At 39.4% G+C, this 25,375-nt stretch overlaps 1 protein-coding gene across 3 annotated transcripts in view; it reads right to left on the bottom strand.

Annotated features, from left to right (window-relative positions):
- LOC139469319 (neuropeptide FF receptor 2-like) overlaps positions 1-25,375 on the bottom strand; it is an 87,750-nt gene that overhangs the window by 54,530 nt on the left and 7,845 nt on the right. For 2 of the 3 annotated variants that reach the window (XM_071251455.1, XM_071251458.1), the window contains exon 1: positions 13,075-13,182. The exons of the other annotated variant lie outside the window; for it this stretch is intronic. The gene's annotated coding sequence lies outside the window, so the exon portion shown is untranslated. Of the gene's footprint in view, positions 1-13,074; positions 13,183-25,375 lie in introns of those variants that run through there. 3 annotated transcript variants of the gene reach the window in all.

Here is a 25,375-nt window from a genome sequence, read left to right as displayed (position 1 = left end):
AGTTCTACACCTTCATGATAATGCCTTTTCTCACACCTCTCGACATGCAAATTCTTCTGTGCGACGAAGTGGGTTCGAAGAACTTACTAACCCTCCATACTCGCCAGACCTGGCACTAAGTGATTTCTACCAGTTTCCTAAACTGGAAGTACATATTCGTGGAAAGCGCTATAACGACAACGAGGACCTCAAAGCTGCCGTGAATGGGTTTTTCAGAGTCGCTTCAGAAAACTTCCTGACTGATATTGAAAAGCTTCACTATCGATATGAGAAGTTTATTGAAAAGCAGGGAGATTATGTTAAAAAATAAAATTAAATACTGTTTCACAAGTGTTGGTTTTGTTTGTTACGCTTAGAACTTTTTGACCAGCCCTCGTAAAATATAATCTCAGTTAAGACAACACAAAGAACGAAGACTTGACGTAGTCATGCTATAACGTTTCGTTTCTAAAGATCGTTGGGTGATGGAGATTATGTCATTTCTCAATATCACTAAATATGAGTAAAATCAAGTCCACACGAAAGCTAACGCATGTGTACACATAAAATATGGTCCAAGAACAGATTTGGCAAGGGCAAGTTCAACTCGATGAGTGAGTGTGGCACGCAATTGTCCAGCAATACCAGATTGGGGTCTCTTATTCTCTGTGTTTGGAAGCGTCGAGCAACCTCTTGAACAAACAGCCAAATGACATTGTACATGTAGATAACAGTAGACGTCACTGGCACAACTAAACCAACTTAAACGGGTGCACCTAAAATGCTAAAAACAAAAGGGCATTTAGGGACCGGCCATTCGATATACTTGCAGAACCAGGGATTAAAAATAAATTCTTTAAAATACTGAAAAAGATTATTTTGGCCCAGATATTACAAAACAATGAGGCACCCCACCCATGGGTAAATACAGGAATACTGCAGAATTATGTTCATTGTGGTGTTCACGTAACTGATGAATTGATTCATATCAACACGTCAGTGTATGTAATAGAGGTATATGTGTTGTTCACTATCTTGGCAAGTAACTTATTTTATTTGTTTAATGTTTGATTTTGTTTCTTTATTAGGATGCAAAACCATTCCCTTATTTCATTTATGAGTATATATTGGTTTTATGAATATATTTGTTTGTTGTTTTCTCTTGACGCCGACCGTAATAAACATAATGAACATCGATCTGCGACACTGGGATAACATGACAGTGATTGATAGTGAGTCATCAGCACATGCTTATTATACAGTCAGAATCGTACAGCGGACCTCATATGATAATAGAAATGTTTTTGTCCATTTAATCCAACCAACTACTACCTGATCCATTAAGTCGCTTACTGCGACAAGCATAGGTTGCTTGGGACTTACCCGAAATCACCACGGAGTTGTTCATAAATAATTTCACTGTATAATACTTCTAAGTGCAGTCGACCCATTAATTAATATAAGTCTTCCATCCGCACAGATTTCTGCCGATATTTGAAATTCAAACGTTTAATCACGAAGTTATACATAAGCATTAAGCGTTTCCATAGTAATGTACTACTGTCGTGCTAATTAGCCTTGCCGAACAAGACAAACATTGTTCCGAAATACTTGATTACTAACAAAGTCTGCTCTCTCTTCAGTGTATTTCTGTCCATCTCATTTGAGGTCTTAATGACCATGGTAAAACAGACAACCACACGCGGTTGTTGTGGAAACATACATTCCGATCACTGTGTAATGACTACAAACGCGCAGCACATGTAGCCTTAAGAACAAATGCAAGTTCTCGACAGTAGCGGTACCCTACAGGGCGTAAACTGAAGCTGTGCGTTCCCCGAGTACTGCAATAATGATGGTTAAGTACCATGCTTCAGAACGAAAAGCGACGGGAAGGCTTAATAGAAATAAGTTCTTCTTGGTGTCTGGTTGTAAAGCATCTCCCAAGCATCTCCAACACCATCCAGCCACATACATGTAGATCCCTATATACAACAACATAGTAATGTCTGCCCAGTTCCTTTACAACATGATAAATAGTCTTGCATCAACCTATTCAAATCATCTGTACCAAATTCTGGCGTACTGGCACGTGTCTCTTTATGGTCGTTAAGTTGCGAGATTTATTCTGATGCTGACTTATTGGCACATACCGATTTCTCTTGATCTGGTAAAAAGCCCGTAATCAAATACTGTTTTATACTCCTTTCGCCGAAGGAGGGTCAATTGTTCAGTCGTTTACATGTCAGATGAAGAATTCAGAGTTGCTGAAGTATTAGCAGTATATAGGATGCCACTTAATTAACCCAATTCTTCCTATTTGAATCGCATTCATAATAGACACCGTATTTGCAAAGCTGTCGGTATCACGTTCATACTTTTTACGAAAAGGACCGTAAATATTGTGATATGTTGTTGGTATTGCTATAACCTTTTCACAAAGAAATATATAAAACTAATTGCCTTTCATGGTCTCCTTCGCTACGCAACCTTAATGACTTTTAAATGGACAATTTCCCATTTTTCACACTGACATTTCGAGAGTACGGCACAGTTTCCACTAAATTATATTCGTGATTTATAGTCAACACCAAAACGCAGCTATCACTCTGATTTTGAAAGGTAGTAAGACCAGACCTCTGGGCGGAGTCACCCTGGTTGTAGACGTTTACCAGTGTAGAGAAATCATTACGTAAAACCGTCGGGGAACATTATTATAGGCAATGCCACTGTTATTGCAAGGATTTCATTTAAATATAGCATTTCACGTCTCTGTAATGTAGATATTTGCATCCACGATGATATCCACTTTAATGAAGAGTTTCACATCAACTTTGACACTACATCCATGTAGATATTCACACCAATGTAAATATTCACATCTGCCTTGATATCAACATCCATGAAGATATTCACATCAATGTAAATGTATTCACATCTACAGACATTCACATCAATGTAGATATTCACATCAATGTAGATATTCACATCCACGTAGATATTCACATCAATGTAAATATATTCACATCTACAGACATTCACATCAATGTAGATATTCACATCAATGTAAATATATTCACATCTACAGACATTCACATCAATGTAGATATTCCAAGAAGAGTTGCAGAACTTGATTTATATGTTGTTATTGTATCGATAAAATGAATATCCACCCCTGTCTGACCCCTTCGTGAGAATCGGGGAGAGTAGACTCGCTAATGAATCACGAGAAACACCGGGGTATATTTTAAAATCGAATTTCCACCATAAGTCAATAACACGTTCATTTTGTCACTCTCCAGGGTCGAATTCACGTGTAATTGGCCATGCCACAAAGAAGTCGCTCATTCATTCTTTCATCTTCAATTGAAATCAGGAGAACTTTATCGACTTGATCCTGTCCGAGCACTATGTTCTGAGACTGAAGGGTACCACATCTAATTACTGGTCTAAACAAGATCAGGAAGTTCTTCATTTAAGGTGATTGTTTTTTCTCCGGCGTTCCTTTGGTAAAAGGTGTTCGAAGGATTTGTGAAGGCCAAAATTAGCACCTACGTGTCATTTTGTAATTACATTGAAATTCCACGTGAAACCAACTTTGCGAATTCTACACATGACGCACGTTTTTTTATTGTCCGGAGTCCATTTTCCGTACAAGTGAAATTACACATCTTGACATAATGTTTCAACTAATATTTCTTTCAACAACATTGCATTTACACGTTACATATCAACAGCAAAATAATTCTGTGAAAATGAACACTAGGTATCAATTTTACTGCTCGCGCTGTTACTTCTTCTGCTGGTGACTCTTTGCACTAAGCAATGTGCACACTGTAAACTCATTTAAGTTCGGACCACCTTTGACAAGGAAACTCTGTTTTTGTGTCCATGTTGGAACGGATTTACTCTAATTTGATATGTCACTACTTTATCCATTTGCATCCTTTGTGAAGTACTGATGTGTATTGTAATTTCTTAAGGAAACATAAAAAAGACAAGTTCCTTGAAAATCAGAAAATAACTGAAATAATAATATAAGCGACAAAACCTTTCCTCAATCATAAGAAATCTCTGCTAAAGCAAAACTACTTGTCAAACAGTCAAACGGAATGGAACATGTAGTGGAGACACTTGACAAAGGTCATGGACCTTTATTTCCAGCATCTTATCTCGTTAAAAGAATAGCCGAGGCGTCAGTTACCTAAGTGTGAGCGAGGGAGTTGGGTGAAAAGCTGCTTTGAACAGTATTCTGGACAGGTATAGATCCCATCCTGTAGTCTACTGTGGACGAAAAAACCCAGTAGGGTACATATCTAAATTATGCGTTTACATGTACATGTACCACTTAAGTGAATCCCACAAATTCGGTAAAGTGAGTGAGTATGGTTTTACTCCACTTTTAGCAATATTCCAGCAATGTCACGGCGGAGGACACCAGAAATTTACTTCACACATTGTACTCATGTGGGAAAGCGAACCCGGGCCTTCGGCGTGACGACCGAATGCTTTAACCACAAGGCTACCCAACCCAATTTGGCGAAAGAGATGGCAAACAACAGATCATAATCAGGGCGAAGCTGTGATTCGAACAAATGCTTATTGGATCCTGGCAAGCCTTAGACGAAACCAGTGCCTAATCTGAAGGTATTGCACGATATAGACTGATCTCAGGACGAACTTTTGTTATGTCTCTAGAACAAATGACGTTCATGCCTCCAGGAGATCCACCCTCGCTGTGTGGACATGCCGATGAGATCTATTGAGATAGATCTAGATGTGTTCCTTTATAGATTATAACGGCAATTGTGACTATGTTTGACATGCAGGTAACAGTCCAGAATAATAGTATGGCCACTGTTGAAGCGCACTTGACAGCTAACGAGCAACACTTTCACCATGGTATCTGAGGAATCCATTCTTATCAGAAAGAAGCAACAACAAAAAGTTGGGCTGAACACTCTGTTCTCTACACTACTTATTATACAGTACTTATCAACAACAATAAAAGCGACAAAAAGCATTTCCATCATCATAAGAAATCTCTTTTAAAACGGTGTCCATTGTACGATTCTGACTATATCATAAGCATGTTTATGAATCGCTATCAAATTATGATGGCACCAAAAAAGCTCCTTACTAAAATTTAAAATTAAAATTCATCGCAATATTGTGTACTATTTATCCAAACTCATACTTGTGCACAATTTGAGGTTCGAAAATCTACGACTTGACATACAGAAATTCGTTGAGAACCAGAGTTAGAGTATGTATTTGCCTGGTTAAACAAACGTTTGAAATCTGAAACGAAACGTCGTCGGAATGCCGGGAAGAACAGGTATGCTTTCGGTTCCGATGGCGCTGATCGTCTCGTGCAATAACTGCATGTTTGCTTTGCCCAGACTCGATTATATTGCTGACTATGGCGTAACACCGTTCTTCCAATCACACCGAAATACACTTTGAATCGACACGCAGATGGATATATAATACATATATGTAGCATAACCCTTAAACCCTCCCAACATTTGCCCGCAGATGTTAGCTATCATGTAGCTATATAGGTAATAGTTTACGTTAAGAACGCCATGGCATTACGAGAACGTTAACTACAAGTGACGTGACTAATTGTAGCACACATTTGGCTTATGTCTTAATCTAGACGAGCTTAGTACATAATTTGCCGACAGCGACTATAAAAAAACCTGCAAACCTTGCCTTGAAGCAAAGCTCTATATGAATATGCCTAATGAGAGGGCCCTCATAGATGCACAGGTCGGTGGGTGTTGTTAGAGGCAGGGTATTTTTAGGACACTCCGTCAAAACATTAGGTCACTGTGCATGTCCCGCGAACAGTCAATTTTTGGGAGTAAAGCGAAAGCCCCCACAGGTACACACACATACACTAGCATAAGAAATTGTCAATCCCTCACACGAACTGAGAAAGGTTGCGTTACGCTCATTAAATCTAATTTTGCTCATTGTTCAAATCACCAATAGAGATATCCATATTTTTTCTTTGCAAGGAAAGCTACTGTACGGACGCTTCGGCGTTTCCATGGACTTGTCTGGAGCGTAAGTGGGATATGGTCATAGGCGATCTTTACGTAAAACATATTATTATCTTACAGTAATAGGAAGGACAAGTCATTTGAAATAACACATTATTTCTTGGACGTATTTTGTGTGTAAAGGGATATTATTAAGTAAACTTCAGGATATGTATTCATAAGCCCTTTTCTGCTGAACGTTATAGTAGATAATTATATAAGTAAAGACTGTGAAATGTGACATTATCTTATCATAATTGTATGGTTTAAATCATAAATGCATACTGTATCTATTCTGGCCTTGCCTATTATTTCATTTTTGATATTAAAATTTATCATGTTTCTTCGTTGTTTAATGCCACACTCCTTAATATTCCAGTATATGACGGCGGCCTGTAAAAAAACAGTATGGACAAGGCAAACCAAGGATTGATGCAATGAGCAACAATCCGCACTATCGAGTACGTAAACACGTTATCAACCAAGTCACCAAGCCTGACCACTTGGTTTAATGAGTCCCTTCGTCCAACAAGCAAAAAATGTTGGGGTCTAACGCTAACACGGTGTACCCACGGGGCTTACCAAGTAACTACTAACACATGAGCTGGTTTCCCATACTTAAATGGAACGACATGCTATTTAGACACAACTTACATGTAATCAACTTCGTTATTTCCCAGTAATGAAATTATAATGGATGCCCCCAAACCATCATGAGGGGGAAACACTGACATACATTTCGTTCATGGCGTGCTCGCTGTTGTTAGTTGTTGGCGTAACGTTTACTTAACTGTTTGGCATGTTCAATTGCAAATAGCCTATTTCTTTTACAAGTATTTTTAAGAGGCAGTAACATATTACTCCATGTAAGTGTACATGCATTTCGTTAGGACAATTATACATCGTTATAGTTATTTATCCTTCTAATACAATGTCATTGACATTGACAAGATGACGTTACATTACGTTACATCCAAGGGTCGTTGGAATAATTGAAATAAAAACGAAAAATAAACATTTCCATAATCTATAGAATCTCAGCAAAAGGCGATGTCCTTTGTACTATTCCGACTTTATCATATAGCATGCGTTTATGAATCATTCTCAAAAAGTGATGATACCAGGTGTTCGCAAAGAACAAATATTTTCGTTTGATCACAAGAAATATTAATATGTATGGTTAGCGCTACGGGTAAGATAGATATGCGTTTATTAATCAAATATAATCCGCTGCCATATGATCATGTCGTATCAAAGGAAATAACTACAATGAATTTGTGTGAAAGTGGTTGCATTTTTAGATTGGAATTGATAGTTGCAAAGGCTACCAAGCCTCTTGTCTGTCATACTGACCCAGGAACAAATATATCAGCCTATATAAGTCTGTAATATTTGGCGAGTCTCGATTAAATAAAGATAGTCTCTGGGGTTCTTTTTATTATCTTTCATAACTTTAATTAAACAACTGTTTTATCTGTAAAATATATTCATTTCGGAGACTAGATGTTAGTCCACCAGCCACCTACGGTTAACCTTTTTCGAACTTGTGTCCCAAAACCATGTTTGTTTGTAATACTCCACCTATATGACGGCGGTGTGTAAATAATCGAGTCTGGCCCAGACAATCCAGTGATTGACATCATGAGCGTAGATCCACCCAGATGGGATGCGATGATAATGCATCAACCAAGTCAGCGATCCTGACCACCAGATGCCGACCAAAACAATGACAGTAGTAAGTGAAGGAGTGAGTTTGGGTTAATTCCGATTTGGGGCATAATTTCAGTGTCAGCTTGATGCTGGAGGAAAACACGAAGTGCACATTGTAAACGTGTATCTTTTTGGTGAAACCAACTAGCAGGTGTATGTTTCTGACAAACATACACATAATCTGTGATGCGAATCCACGATCATAGGTTTCAGCGTTCCTAAGGGACGCAACTCTGTGCATCGAATTGCGGCGCCTAAGACCACTGGACCACCTGTGCCCCCTACCATAGTAGTAAAGGTATATAAAATAATCTATATAAGATCTTTGTTAACAACAATAGGACAACAGAGTGCGCTTTGAAAGGATGAGATCACTAGCTTGATAACGGTGTTAGAACCTACACGGAAACGTCGCTCCTTATTGTGATAAAGAACTTGTTCATCCGTATATCTTATTCTTACTTAGTAGTCCAACATCTAAATGCCTCTCAAAGAAAACTGCGCTCTATTTAATAACAATTATTTGTTAACGACAACGCTGCCCGACGTCGACGTGAACGTCGCCTGTACACATAAAACACAATCTGTATTTCACAACCTAAACGGTATCGAATGCATCACGTTTTGAAAATATACTGAAATTCTCCCGATGAAGGATGGTTCATATCTCAATTTCTATTGCGTCATCTGTATATTCTAGAGCTAAGAATAAAAATTATGCCTGGGTCGCAAGTGATAGGATAAAAAGTTCCCATATTGGAATTATTTGTACTTACAAAAAGGAATTTGAATAATAAGTACATATATTTTTTGACATAAACAAGAAGAGTTTAAGCACTCGTATACATCATACACAAAGCCAACAAGAATGCAGAACACATCATGAAATAGTAGCACCAGGTATATATAAGTAATGCCAGATGTTAGCAAAAGCATCCGAGCTCGGTTGGAGTTACCTACCGCTTCTAAGCAAATAACGAATTAGCTCAACCTCAAAAGAGTAAAGAGTGTATGGACGTAATACAAACCCAACTACAGCTGTTGTACACCTATTAATTCACACAGAAACACTTCTAGGGTAATCATAACAGATACTTTTTGCTTACGAAACTGTAACATTCAATTCATATCTATATTACAGGAATGTGAAGGTTAACAGAATGTGTGGCATATACATGTACATGTTCAAAACTGTCTATCAGTTTTACGCTATAACAACGGGACAACACATGCACCACAGTCGGACGCCATGACTTTTTTATTGTTAAGTTTGACCAAAAAAAAGTGGTCATAGACTCTAGACAGTAACTACATTTGGATCAGAATTACAGACTACATGCCCAATACGTTGTTGTGGAACTGTGGTAACACTCCTTGAATAATTTATAGTTGTGAAGAGTCTATGGGGGCACGTTAATGCACTTACAGAAGTCCTAGCTGAACCTCATGATGGTTTTAATAAATAACAAAACCTAAAAAAATAACCTGAGCGCATGACGTCAAATATAGCCCAAATTCCACTTAAACCACATCCACCCACTGTGAGTAAATGCGTCCACGAAGTAGCCTATTATTCCAACTGAGATCGCTTGTTTCGAATTGTCTGTCGATGACAGACCACCAGGAGCACGATCAGGACCGAGTGTGCGAACCAGGAGGAACAGGAAATGACACAGCGATATATTTCTTTTCTGAGTCTCCCCGTTGTCAAAAAAGAGGGAGAGATACCTGCTGTGAGAACATTTGAAATCCTGTGCCATCGATCTGCTCCAGGAACAACCGCAACAAGGGAAAGATGAATCCCCTCGGAGTGTTTTAAAGTAGGATAAAACCCCAGCTATCTCCTCCTTTTAAAAGAAATCAACAACCTGTAACAGCTTTCTATAAACATTTAGTTCGTGTCGTCCTTTAATGAGTAAAAATGCATTAAAAGCTTTGATAACGTACCAACCGCCATTAGTCATCCTTTTCGTAATATATCGTTTATTTGCAAGATATGCTACCCCTAGATAAGATGATCCATGTGATTTATCTGGGAATGACGTGTGACGTGAAAGATGCAGCTCGTTGCGTGACTTAAACATCAATATTTTGCATGAGTCCGACAAGTTCGACCTCATAATCTCTTGTAACTAGCGAAACAGAGTCAGGTTAGTCCTTTGTTGTGATGATAACAGTGCTATCGTATGATCTCTGGTCCCTCACGTGTCTCGAGTGCTTCGGTATGGCAAGGCGGCAAGGAGATGGGTTTACACATATACCAGAATAGTTTGTTTGTGTATATCGGCTTCGAACAAATTGCACGAACAGTGTCTCCTCTCCTGAAGACTGAAACGAACAATGCGTCTAATGCAAAACATACGATGAAGTAATATATAGGTCCACAGGGAAAAGCTCACGCAAAATGAAAATCCTTATCAGGATAGGATAAGACAGACTTGCCATGACAGCACTTTGATAATTTCCACCGGGTTTGTCGTGATAGCGAATAACGCTAATACATATATTTTCACATATTACTTGTTTTGGTTTTGGTTTTATGTCACAGGATGAAGGAATCATTTACAAAGCTGCTGATGGTGTGTTGAGATTGTAGTTATATAAGCGTATGTCAGCTTCATATGGGGTAAGCCAGAGGTGAAGTGTCACAGACCTTGGGTGCTTCATTGGTAAAACCTATGAGCACGGGCTAGGTGTTGAAAAGCTAGAATCATATTCAGGGCGAATGGAGCCCACGATGATTGGATTCTGGCACGGCCACGATACGTAGCTCGGAGCGGCGAATTGCAGCGCCTCAGGTGACTGAACCATCCTTGCCACTTTGTGCTGTTACTTCACCATACGAAACAATGAAATATACTGTTACTTCATCGTTATGCATAGCCTAAAGACGCCCATTGGAGCTGAAAGAGCTCAACAGTAAAATGATTAATATAATGAATAAACTCACAGTTTAAATATCTAACTGAGTATCTATCTATGTATGTATCTATCTATGTATCTACCTGTCTGCCCGGAGAGCTAAAGGTCGGGTTTCTATGCCCGGTCGCGTCATACTAAAATACGCTATGGTCGGCTCGGCATCATTATGACCAGTGGGGTATTAATGTTGAGCTGCGACATTGTGTCTCAGTGGGCTAGCACTACAATATCAACACACACACACACACACACACACACACACACACACACACACACACACACACACACACACTTTATGTTATGCATACTATTTTAACTACTAAATGTTATTTATTTAAAAGTTGTTCATTATGAAATGAACCATCTGAAACAATTACTCATATATTATGTAATTGTCACTGTGATGGCATATGGAAGATACTTTCACATTGGCTTGGAAACTACACAGAAGGCAGAGTAAACTTTAGTAATGAACACATACTGTTTGAATGTTATGGAAGAATAACAATTCACTCAATGCAGTAATTATAGTAACAAAATCTATGCTTTACAGGTTTAAGAGAAAAACATAAAAGCATTTTATTACTTTTTACTCACTCAAAAAGAAACACTTAGATTATGGAATGACAATATTTATTGCACATTCAAATTGTAATTATGCACGTTTCCATGCCTTCTTGTCTTCATTACACTTATTATTTAGAAACTCTGTATAAACTAGGATATATAATCTGTCTATGCTACAAACAAGCGCATATATTATGTACCCAGGTGAGCAATGCGCGGTAGGGTAGTATATTAACCACCTAGTGAAGGTGACAACTTAATCGCAGTGAATCTGTTATTTGAACACGCAGCCAGCGGATCCTCGACGACTCTTTAGAGAATGAGTGATTGACTTGGCTTTTACGTCGATTTAAGCAAATATTCCAGCAATAACACGACGAAGGACATGAGAAATGGGCCTCACACTTGTACCAATGTTAGGGAGTAGATTGTCATGACGAGCGTACGCTTTAACCACTTGGCTACCAACCTCCACTATCAGAGAACAATCACATGGAAAAAGGTTATTTGTAAGTTTACAATTGCCATAACGATTACAGTCTTTTTTACAAGAGTGCAAAGTTCTACAGTGCTAACTTAGCATTGCACAAAAAAGATGTGTGAAGAAACGGGAACAGTGACATCAAACTTTAAATTGTGGAATTTGCAACGTTGCAACGTTAGGTACGAGAGATGTTTTACTTTACTCATTACCATTGTTATTAAAGGAGTGATTGATAAGGCAAAGTTTCTTTGAATATAGTGACATATATGATACGTATTAGCGTGACCTGATACATATCATTATGTTACGCCAAGTTACATAACAAGCATTCTATGCATCAACACGTATTCATCTTTATGAAATGGTAAAATAAAATAAAATCCCAGAAACAGCCATGCGTGTCTCAGCGTATGGACGATCATCCAAGAAGACTTGAAGATTTTACTCATCCGAACATGTACGTTCAGCCTGAACTAATTGCAACGTAAGTCGTTTCCTCGTTGAAATTAACGTCAGCTAGGTAGTAAGTAACTTTTTGCAGCATATCAATTGTGTTGATTACTCATTTCCAGGACAAATGATGTAGTAGGAACCAAATAATCTTTCGAACAGAAATAAAATAAGTTCCATGACATCACATATGAACAGACGCTTGTGATAACGTACAGGATAAACATTTCCATCACATCAGTGACATTAAGAATTATGATGGAGCCGATCAATTTTGGGGCAAGAACTAATACAATTTATATCACCTCAATTCTTGTCAGACTGTCACACAAGGGCATTACGGGGGAAAAGGACGCGCTGTCCATCATGCTGATGGTATCGAAGGGCGATACAGAAATGACGTATTGGGCATGTAAATCTTCATGGATGACGACTTCATGATAGTGTAACGTAATGCTTATAACAATGTACACGTACCTCCTAACCCCTGATGATGGTGTCAGGACGAAAAACATTGTAGATATGTAATAGAAGGTGTCACTGACAAAAAAACGCATAACCAGATTGTTGTACAAGTATGCTGAACACTTTTTTCATTCAAAGGAAACATGCATAATATATAAGCATACTTCTAGAAATTCGCAAGCTGCACCCAATCATCATTAAGGTTAGCAGCGCCATGAAATCGTCGAACATTATTTGTGTGTGTTTCACATGTATGTACAACACGCATCTGTAAGTCACACAGAAATAAAAATTATGACTCACAAATTAAAACATCCACAGAAATTCTTCCAACATTTTAGAAACTTAATTACAAAGAAGTATTGTAAAAGATGAAGTGGAAAATCAACTGAGCTTAATCCATTGTTCCAATGTTAAAAGAAATAACAAGAAGACTGAAACACTTACAGGATTCTGTATCCTCTGAGAAAGCTCCTATATCCCACAGCACGTTAGCTGCGTCTGTCGAAGTGAGATGATCGGCACAACATCTACACAAACCGACAACATAGGCAGATGCGTGCTTCATTCTTCTCGCTCGCGATCAATGGACTTGACTCCAGTGTGGAGCCCTACTCATTGGCTGGCACTGCCGTCATCTTTCACACCTAACCAATCTCCCCTGTGTAGACTCCCAGCACTTATGAATATATTCCTTATCATATGATCTGCTAATACAAGGTGGAAAATCTTGTTGATTTTGTAAATAACATTTAGATTCGTAGTTTGAACAGAATATTTCGATTTTGGATGACATGAAAAAGCACTGCGGGAGGATGGACCTTTCTGTTTCCCACTTTCGTTTTAACATTATAGGGGTTAAATAGCTGTATAGTTTGCTGAAGTTGTCGCGATGGCCTGATCGACGTTCAACTGTGGTTATACTGCAATCGGCGCCATCATTCAGCGGTCGTGATCTTTATAACGTTACGGTTTGGGCCACTATTGAATCGAAAATTGACATTTTCTGTATTCGTGCGAGCGCAAAAGGTATATTTGCATTTAGTTGAAAGGAATTGAATCGAATAGAATCAAACTGAAGGATTCGAGTAAGATTCATTATATATGACGTCACTTGAACAGCTTTTAATCAAGACCAACACATAAATCAATTTGCCAAATGAATTCGGAATGTTTCGTTAGGATCTGTTTAGTAATATCAGTGCTTTAAACATCTCAAACATGGAAATTCATGTAGATACATCGACACCCGCGAAACTTTTCAGCAGCCCATGCTTGTCGTAAGATGCGACTAACGGGATAGGGTGGTCTGAATCGCTCACTGTGTATCCAAATTGCGTAGATCGATGCTTATCACGTCAATCGCTGGAGTATCTGGTCCAGATTCGAGTATTTGCAGACCGTCGTCATATACCTGGAATATTGCTGTGTAGTGTTTAACAACAACAAAAAACTACGCACAGACAGTCTCAGTTTGTACAACGACTAGACGTAGACCGAAAATGGACACCGAATCGTCTCACGTCAATCGCTGGAGTATCTGGTCCAGATTCGAGTATTTGCAGACCGTCGTCATATACCTGGAATATTGCTGTGTAGTGTTTAACAACAACAAAAAACTACGCACAGACAGTCTCAGTTTGTACAACGACTAGACGTAGACCGAAAATGGACACCGAATCGTCTTACTTTAAGGACAAAGAACACTATATAAATGCAGTGTGCTGTTCTAGTGGACGTCAACTAAATCAATGGGGATATTCTGGATGTGTAATGAATTCAGTTTTCTTTTCTTTTTTTCACCCCTGTGTATTTCGGGTCCGAATAGGTCCCAGTCCCTCATCCTACTAAGATGTGGATCAGATGGTCAGATTCAGTGATTTGGTTTCTTGCCTGTCAATATACTCTTATGAGGTGTGGGTTCTTGCCGATTCATTCCGTTACTGGTTTGCCTGGTCCGGCGTCAATTCATTTTCAGGCCGCTGTGATATAGCCGGAATACTGTTGACTACGGCATAACACAACAGTCACCCAAACACTTGTCTCGGTAGAATGTTTTTTTTGACAAATGAATGTTTTGAAATTTGCGCAGATATAAGACCTAAACCTTACGCATGCAACTTTGGAAAATCGTTATCTGTTCGTGTATTCTATCTGAACTAAATGATCCAATATGATCCATGTAGTTATCACGAACAGAATGTTCATTTCAAATTCTTCCCCTGCCGGCTTAACTGGTTGGGAAATTCCTAGGCCTCACCTTGTCATGACGCCTCATTTAACATACGTCTTCCTACAAGATGGCATTTTGTGGTTCACTGCAAACCACATACAGGTTCCTGTGTCTATTTTTTATCTGGACGGATATATACAGCCACGACTGAACCGCTAATGACCCTTACAAACCTTGGGGAGCAACTCCGTTCCTGTCAATCGACCCAATACCAAAGCGTCCATCTGAGTAACTAAATAAAACATGTTGTGTTTAGGATTGATCAGAAAGTGGGTGAGTTTTGATTTTACACCGATTTTAGCAATATTCCAGCAATATCACGGCGGTGGACACCAAACATGGGCTTTACAAATTGTACCCATATCGGGATTCGAACCCGGGTCTTCGGCGTGACAAGCGAACACCTGATCAGAAAGATATTTACTTTAAATTAAGCTATGTGAAATTCAGACAGGCATGCTATTTTATTTTTGATATTCTGTGATTTTTTTGTTTGTTGTTTAACATCGCACTCAGCAATATTCGTTGACCTGCTGAAACAGCGTCCGTAGGCAGTACCACAGGCCACAAAACCTCATCAATGTAACGATGTGCAGTGAGATTTTCGTCGATGATGACAATATCTGTCCCCACAGATGCCACCCAGACCATGACATTAAAACCTCTATAAGGCTCCACTTCTTGGACGCAAGAACGTGCCGTCCGTTCACCACGTCGTTGGTAGATTCGAACCCGTCCATCAGACTTGAAGAGCTTCCACCTACTCTCGTCACTGAAGAACACTCTTCGCCAATTTCCCTGCTGCCACTGCTGTACAGTCCTGGCCATTTCAGTCTGTGTCGTCGGTGTCTAGCAACGACCCTTCTACTGACTGGATGTCCAAGGCTGTTTGCGGATGATGACGTCACAGTTAGAAATCTGGACTTTAGGTGCAGCACCCTAAATACCGGTCTTCCTGTGGGGTCGTGACCTTGGGTCTTCCACTCCTCGGCCTGTCTGCAGTACTGCCAGTTTGCCTGTGACGTGTGACAAGTCTGGCGATGGTGCACTTGAAGCAGCCCATGATCCTGGCAACATGCTCCTGCGTCGCTCCCATTTGCAACATGCCCGTGGCTCTCTCCCTCTGCTCTGCGGTTAATCGAGGCATGCTCGTTGTTTTAAACGGTTTCATGTGATGAGAGCGCACAATCCTGCTCATGTTTATACTAGATTTTCGTACGGGTAACTTTGTGCACATTTTACATTTATTTATTGTTTAAATTAACTTTTTTCGCAAATGTCGTGAAGCACGTGCGCAGGGAATGGGTAAGTTGCATTCCAGATATGTGTTTCCGTGCTGTTTGGCAAATTTGTTGAAAACTGACGACCATTATTTGGTTGGTGGCGTTTCTTCTGTCCGCTCGTTTTTAACGCTACAGTAAGCAGTATTGGGATTTTTGTAAGAGATAGTATACCTTTTCTGCCACTTCTTCAAAACACATACATTCGTGTCTGAAAGCAGAAGCCGATCTCGGACACTGTTTTTGTTACAACACATTTTTGTCAGGACACCCAGAATCCCCAGCGAACAATATATTTTGGGGAAAAACGTGAAGACAAATTATTCTCATCCATTAACCCTACTACCCTCCCAACCCCGAATATCAAATGGTCGGTCGCTCAGAAGAAAAAGTCGGGAATTTCCGAGGGGCTTCGAAGGTTGCGTCCAGAGTGAGCAGCGGTCATCTGTGGACACCTTGTGATGACCCTGGTCACGTGTGAAGCAGGGTCAGGATCAGGACCAGACGGACACTGCTTAACTGTGAGTGACAGAATGTTGTTTCAAGCCTCAGTCAGTTATTTTCCATTTAATTCACGACCTCTAACTCATCCGTTCTGGACGACGAAGGACAACATAAACAAGTACACATGCGGTCTGTGTCGGGTGACATACACAATCGGCTTAACTGGCAAGCGTAAAGTATTGAAACATATTCTACCGTGTTATGTCTATGGTGTGAAGGGGTTTGGGGGATCAGCGCAATGCCACCGTACTGACGGTTAGCATGGCAACGGGTTCTTTCCTGTAGTAGTTTCTGGAGTTTTCAATGGATGTTTCGGTTTCAGAAAAATATGCTCAAACACTAGGTGTCGTCACTGTGATTTTTACATTGATTCATGAGCGGTAGTTGCTGTGCATTTCGGACTGTCGCTTTCATAGTTTTCGTTACATATCATAGGAGATTTGATTATGGAAACCTCGACCATATTTCTGTCGAGTGTGGTCTCAGACACGTTAGAGGACTTCGATGAGTCACGTTGTGCGGAGAAAGGATGATATGAACGTGCTGGAATCTATAGGCGCAGGATTGGGCGTTACACTGCGAACTCGTTGATCGTTTTGAAGGCGATGTCTTAGTGTGGTGGGGAATTTATTTTAACTGTTGCACAAAACCTATGCTCTTGAGGTCTTATGGTGGAAGCTACGCGATGTTCCATCATCAAAGGCCAGGCAACAGCTACACAGTAACTTGACCTCCTACGATCAATATGTCATGACCAACCAGAATTCTTGATTTCTTCACTAAATAACGTTCTTTGGAAGGACTCGATCAAGGTGTGCGCAAAAAGAAACCACATTCAGAGACTAAGAAGTGTCTTGGTTCCTCGACAATTTAGCCAGAGTTTTGGACAACCTGGGTCAACGTTGCTTGACCGTCTACAAACTACAAAGAGTGAGATCCGATTGTTCAACTTGTGTGAATGGGTTGAGGTAGCCTTGTGGTTATAGCGTTCTTTCGTTCGTCACGCCGAAGTCCCGCTTTCGATTCCCTACATGGTTATAACTGGTGAAGCCCATTTCTGGTGTCAACGCCGTGATAATGCTAGAATATGGATAAAACCGGAGAGATTAAAACCACAGTCACTCTGGTACAGCATACGCGAGGGTTACACACATGTACACCCTTGGTCAGAGTTTGAATACACAAATACGTGTCCGCAATATCACAACATGCAAAACTTTGTTCTAAATCAATATTAATCAAGTCACTGGAGTGTATCACACGCTTCCTACCCGAAAATAAAGCTCTTAGAGCTCTAGAGATCATTTTTGATTGGATAATTGTAACCATGAACTGGTTTGTCCTAAGATAGATCTTAACTTGCAAATATTCTGTTGTTTTCTAAATTATTTCTTAACGATTTTTACATTTCAGACAGTTATTTATAAATTAACTTATAGGTTCAATGTTTTCTTATACCTTTGTATATTCGAGCTAAACGAGTAGGTGAATTTTGTCTAGGTAAATATCAAAGTCGTGACAAAATAAAATGAATATCTGTATCTTAATGCGCAGTAGTTGTGTAGCTACATGTATGTATGTATGTACAATGACAGACACGTCGACGTTCACGATGTTTAAAACGAAAGGTTGCAGAGAAAATCGATAGATATGTAATACACGTCTTCGTCTTCAACGAAATGAATCGTATGTTTCAGCTGCATTTATTTTTCCTTGTGATTGCGTGTCATCTGAACACGTTTTGTATCTAAATACATGAACGAGGCTAGGATTTCACTACACACCTACATCATCCCCAACGTACCTACGCGTTGTAAGCCATAAGACCTGTATTGGTTCATGAAATGTTTAAAATTGTGTTTATATTCTGAACATTTCCAAATATATACGCGTTAAGTACCTGGGGAATAGATTTGATAGTGGAATTCCCTAGATACACACCTTTTCAAGTCTCCAAGAAGTGATACACCACGTATCTACCAAATCTGGGGTTGTATCGGTTGAAATATAAATCGCTTGGATGAATGAATGAGTTGGGATAATAATTCCATTTTCAATATTTCAGTGAGGAAGAGCTTTGAAGAAATGTCACCATTGACAATAAAAGCACGCGTAAGTCAGGAAGGATAAAAAATCACTTGGGTTCTAAATACATCGATCTATTGACAACCTCGCCATCGATGCATATAACAAGACTTGTGAAGGTCTGGGTAGAGAAAAAGTCAACCAATGCTTGTAAGAGGCGACTCACGGGATCGAGAGGTCAGGCTCACGGACTTCGTTGATGCATGTCATTGTATCCCAATAACGTGGATCGATGCTCATGGTGTCAATCACTTGATTGTCTGGACTGACTCGATTATTTACAGACCGCTGTCGTATAGTTGGAATATTTCTGAGGGCGACGTGACTTGAAGAAATCTCCCTCATACCTTGAACGTTTTGCTTCGATTTTAATATTAGTATTTAACTCAGATCTGATATTACAATTGTTTGATTGAAAATTGTCAACGCGACTTTAGAGGCCCTTTAGACTCAATCATTCACTCTTGAGCATAGGTTAGACGTCTTGAGCCTCTATTTTGAAGTATTAATTATTCTCAGTATTTTGCTTATGTAAGTCATCAATTCTTTGCGATTGAGAAAAAAGACATGATAGTGAATGTACCATGTCCTCTCCCCGACTCAGTTGTGGTCAGTATTTAACATTTACCTAAAACATGACATAAATGTATGCTATAGAAAACATGTATGTCTCATCCCAATGACATACGTCTGCAAACTAGATATGCAAATTAGATAACCGGAAGTGGAACGTGAGCAGGTGTTTACAAACAATGCTGCAATGATCTCATTGTTGCAAAATGGATATTACACTGTCAGTTTACAGGTTGAGGATACGGCGAAGCAGACGACGAACACAAAGCCAAAAGATGCCCAAGGTAGATTGGTCTCCGATCGCAGGATCGACGGAGTGATGTTAGACAAAACAGAAACACAGTCGAGGCAACTTTGAATGATTTGAAACCGTTTGATAACTTTCTAAAAGTCTAAATTAAAATTTTGCCAAATGAACGAAATACCCCCAAATGAACTGGACACACTTATATGCAAGTGTTCGAAAAACAAATGGAGACAAATGTGGACAAAACAGTCTCACGGGGTTGCAGATCAGCATCAAGCGATCACTAAAACAAAGATGGTATGGCCGTACCTAGGTCATACCTAGAATTTTCAAGATCACGGGAGGTATTACAAGGTAGACACAATTTTATGGATAACAACTTCTTTAATACTGTAAATAGCGACATTCCGGTTTAGATCCTTGATTGACAGTGGTATAAGGATCTATACCGAAACGTCGCTTTTTACAGTATTGAAGAAGTTGTTATCCATAAAACTGTGTCTACCTTGTCATCCGTCAGCTTCTAAGTAATACCTATCAAACAATTTACGGGAGGTTTTGTCATAATGATCGATTTGGGACAACCATTGTCTGAATGAACAATTCCAATGGCTAATTACCCTGTAGCTATGACATGTTTTTGTCTTGAATCACTTAATTGGCATTATTTGTAGAGGCTAATCCTAATTGTTAATCCCAATTGTATTGTACATTGATTGTCTGCTATCCCGAACGAACTCTGCAACTATGTCACTGATTGTTGTTTACATTTATGACTTAAGCCATGTCAGATGACCTTGGCTATATTAGCCTTGGCGCAGAGATAAAGATCATAGAGAAGGTCTTACCCTTAGCCGAGCGAGGGTTAGGCTAGGTACTCCAGAGCATTAAGACAACAACCACAACCATTATGTGCTGACCTGGCACATAGTGCTTCCTGTAGGTGTATATCTACCTGTATAAAGCAAACTTGTACATACCGCAAGCCATCGACTTGATGTAACCACTTCCTGTGAGAACCGTACATCAATACAGTACATATACAAGTATGCAAATAACATTAATCGACGTCACACCAACGCGTTGTTGGTATTAAAGGAGAGGAAAATTTATCTGATTCTTCAGAAGGGCGTGACATTTTATCAAGGATAGCTGATCCGATTTAGTGGTGAAGAGATCGAGTCCCTGTGGCAGCACGGATCTTGGTTTAATAATCCAATGAGAAATATTAACTGTCTATGGCTCTACAACACAATCCATTTTGGGCTAAGGGGTGTCAATTATTACCTTGCATGGTGATGGAGACGATCAAGAATATCTTGATCTTTCCATCAGACAAGAAAAGAATAGGGGTGCGTTGCAAAGCGCCAATCGCTTGTAAGCGATGTACAGCGATTCGCCTTACAACAGTGCGCTAACTTTCAGCCGCTTGCAAGCGAAACAATCGCTGACTGGGGTCGCTTCGTTCTCAAACCAAAATGGCGGCTTACTTTGACAGCGGAACAAGGAATTCTTGACTGGATCAACGAGAAAATGAGCAAAGGTAGCTAACAGCCCATCATCCTCAGTCTTCTCCACATCTTCAAAGTAGTCATAAATTTCATCAGCTCGTCATCGAGCCTCTTCTATTACGTTCTTCATTACGCGGATAGTCAGGCTCGCTGACATGGTTGATGCATGTCATCGTATCCCAATTACGTAGATAGATGCTCATGATGTCAATCACTGGATTGTCTGGTCCATACTCGATTATTTACAAACCGCCGTCATATAGCTGGAAGATTGCTGAGTGCGGTGTTAAACAACAAACAAACAAACGTCAAGGCAACCAAGCGGTAGACGCGCCGCCATTTTGGAAGATGTGCAAGCGCTTCGAACTGTTGCAGACCACGGGTTGAGCGATGAATTTGTTTTCTCTTAGCGATTCGTGGCTTGCAACGCGCCCTAGGTCTGGTGAGACTCTTCGTGATTGTTGTAATGTAAGACCAAAATGTGGTATAATGCTGCTGATTCCTCTCGCTGACATGTGCAGGTGTAAAAGTTGTATGCCTCCACGCGACCGCTCGATGACGATATCTTTTACATCAGCACACACACTTTAGGCAAGCCTAAACCAGGCTATCTGTGGTTTATCCGATATCGTATTGGGAAAAACAAACATTCCTCTCTCATGAAAAACATGTGCGATCGTCTCCAAACATTGAAACGACTCACTTATCACTCTGCAGGTAAACACCTTGTGGAAAAGTTTATGACAATAATATTCTGCAGATAACTTGTCACATAAACATCCATTCTGTGAACAATTACTGCCATATCAATCCTGACCAGCACAAGCAAATATCCACCATAATGTCTGGAAACACTCCCTCCCACACTGTGACATCCCCGCTTGTTGATGAAACTCCCGTCAAGCAGAGCGGTCCCTCGCGTAATGTCAAAATCGACAGTAGACAACAGAGTCATCACTCTCAAATAATAAAGATTATGGAAACATAACGATGGAAACATAACGATTAATCTCGTTAAACCTCTAAGACTGGTTCCTGTCAAAAGACACCGGATTGTCATCGAAAGTGACAGTGGGATCGACTAATGCAATAACTGTGACCTCTTCTCCGTTAGAAATTCCTCAAGTGAGACCGCGGTTTGTTTCGAAAGCTAAATGTCAAATCAAAAATCAAATGGTACAGAATCATTCTTGTTACCGTTACTGTTCAAGTACATTTTAAAAATAATCCGAGGAACATTTTGCTCATATAATGAATATGCCCAAAAGGAATTAATTGGTTGTCATATTTTACGCACAATATATTCGTAAGATTTCTACAAGTTTCTGATGTTAAGTTTGGTGCATTTATTTCTCAAAAGAGAACCAATAATGCGAAAATGATAAGAAAATTTCATCACTCGTATTTTTGAAAAATAGGAAATATCAACCCATTGCGATTAACTAAGACTCGGTTGATATTTGCCTCTTTAAAAAAACACACGAGTGAAGAATCCTCAATATATACTGAGATCAAATATAATATGAACGTTATGAGTTTGCTCACTTGCTAATATATTTCTGTAAGGTGTCAAGTTGGCTCTTGTATCCCCAATATGTTCTGAATACAGGAAGAGGGGATTCTTTACTTTAAACCCTAAGATCCCTTGAAACCCAATGTGGATACTGTGTAATCGTGTTACTTCCATTGAACACCTACGGACAAGTACGTGTTGTGTCCCTCGCTCTGTATCCTACTTAAGTCACGATATAACAAACGACCTATATTCTCCGAGTACATTTACTAAAAACATAAATCGTTTATTTTTTACTAATTCATATTGACAGACATGTCAGATTGTTCATGTCGAAGAGGCAAAAGTTAGTTTTCAAAACAAAATGTCCCATAATTGAGTAACACATATGAGTTTTTTTCCAACGGAGAGGTTCGATATATGATTAGTAGTGTCTTCAATATTGGACACCGCTTCTAGAAGTCCGCAAGGTGAGCAGAATTTCAAAAATGATACTTTAGAATGTCATTTTTCAATGGTGTCTGTAGTGTGTAAATATAAGCGATGAAACCTGTAAAAACTGAAGTCCATTGAACGTGTCCGACTGAATCAAAAGTATGTGTTAATGAATCACAATGATAAGAAAGTGATGATACCATGTATTCACAAAACAGGCGTGCCCTTGCAAGGACACAAACAGTTTGCAAAGTAATCACAAGTTTGCGTATGTGAACGTTGCAAAAACTGTTTTAACCACGTTCTGAAGTTATGCCAACTTTTGGCAAGAAAAAGATCTAGTTTCCATCAGCGCCAATCTTTTCACGAATATGTTCGTGTATGCAAACTGACATATAATGCCCATGTGTAAATAGTTGTCCGTTTGATATATGTTTGAGAGGTTGATGTATATTCTGCTCAGCCCAAGTCGAGATCACGTTAATCGTCACTGCCTATCACTTCCAAAACTTTTGACAGAATGTTAATCTGACTCAAAGCACATCACCTTCGTATTTGTGAATGAGTGACTGTTGTTTTACGCTGCAGTCAGCTGTGTTTAAGCAAAATATCGGCAATCTGTCTATAGTAGTGTTTGAACCAGGAAATTGAATGTTTGCATAATACACAACGGTTCATGCCGTCGGGACACAAATCAAATCAAGATGCAAGATGCATGAAACAACACGACCATGAGTGGACAGATCGACAAGCATAGGGCTGAAAATCCAGTCCGAGAACCCCCCACTGACATTCGTATTTGTGAGAGTCCCTATCATGTGTATGCTATATTTAATATATGTACGTTTAGGTTTCTGTTTTTATATTGTTTCATGATATGAAACATGAAGTTCTATTCATGGTTCCTGAGCAGATGCACAAATGTATATATATGTTCCAAATTCAAATCGTCAACAAAAAACAATAATCAGTGTCAAACATGTGCTGAAGCAGATACCATAGGGCGTAAAAAGCAAATTAGTGATGAATGTTTTATGAATGTTTCGCGAAAAGGTAAGCATGTCCTGCTTTACCAGTAAGCACCGCCATTAACCCACTTTTAATTAAAACAGTAATTTAGTACGGGTGTGGGAGAACGCCATGTAAAGGCCAAAGCACGATCATTGCATGAGACAGCATCGCACATTTTCGTTGTGATACAAACATACTATGACTCAAAATGACTATATTCATATGTTGTTCGTTTAGTAATAAAATCATGTAGGTTGCAATTCATCCATTATAAAAGAAAACACCTTCACATGAAATCCAAAGGATATGATGGAAGGGAATATAGATGATGGAAGAATATCCACATGGCTAAATGTTGTGCAAAGGTACGCCCACTTTGTGTACGACAAACATTTGAAACTTTCGAAATAAAAACGTCAATACACAGTTGGATTTAGGTTCATATATCTGTCACATGAGGAGAATGATAGTCCCAACAATATGTAAGGTATGGTCACGAATTATTGTTAAACATAAAAATTACAGCAGATATCAGCACATGTCTGAGCATTTCCTGACCTGCCAGTAGCATCTGTCATGGGTGAATGTCGAAGTCATTTACTACTAACCCCAGATAGGGACGATGGGGTACCCTGGGTGCCGTTGTTACGATCATCTTAGCGCTGAGATCGTTTTGTACAACGGCAGCATTGTGGTTAAAGCCTTCGCTCGTAATGCCGAAGCCCTGGGTTCGATTTAACTGCTAGGGTACACTGTATGAAGACCACCTCTGGTGTTCCCCGCCGTGATGTTGCTGGAATATTGCTAAAAACGGCGTAAAAATATACTCAATCACTAACCCTAGACGAACTTAACCACCGCTAAGTCAAGAAATTGTTCTTTCAAGTAATTCAGAAATCAGCCCAATAAACCCTACATCTGTACACATTCAGAGAGTGGTATTTTGTTGATGACGACAAATGATGAGACACTGGATATCTAAATGATAATTCTCCTACCAAACACATTGGCGTAGCGGTTGATGTGTAACTCGTGCACTACAAACCAAACAATGCACACTAGTCAATGCTTAATAAAAACTCACACAAATCACACAAGCTGCACAAAGATATTCACAGATTACAAAAACAAAAACTATCACCAGTAAGCAGGATGCAAACATGATCGATGAACACTTATCTTCTGAAATGGGATATTACACGACCGAAATTACATTACTGTGAGTATGTCCACAAAGTCTCAATTGGTCCTCGTGCAAAGGTGATTCCCACATAAATCAAAGCTCATTTGGGCAGTTTGCCAACGTGAGTGCCTGTAGACAATGTTGATTTCTTGTTGATTTATAGATACAGTCTT

The sequence above is a fragment of the Haliotis cracherodii genome, unplaced genomic scaffold (assembly GCF_022045235.1).
Source record: "Haliotis cracherodii isolate W230 unplaced genomic scaffold, xgHalCrac1.p SCAF_2, whole genome shotgun sequence".
Lineage (NCBI taxonomy): Eukaryota > Metazoa > Mollusca > Gastropoda > Lepetellida > Haliotidae > Haliotis > Haliotis cracherodii.
This window is presented reverse-complemented; position numbering and strand designations above follow the sequence as displayed.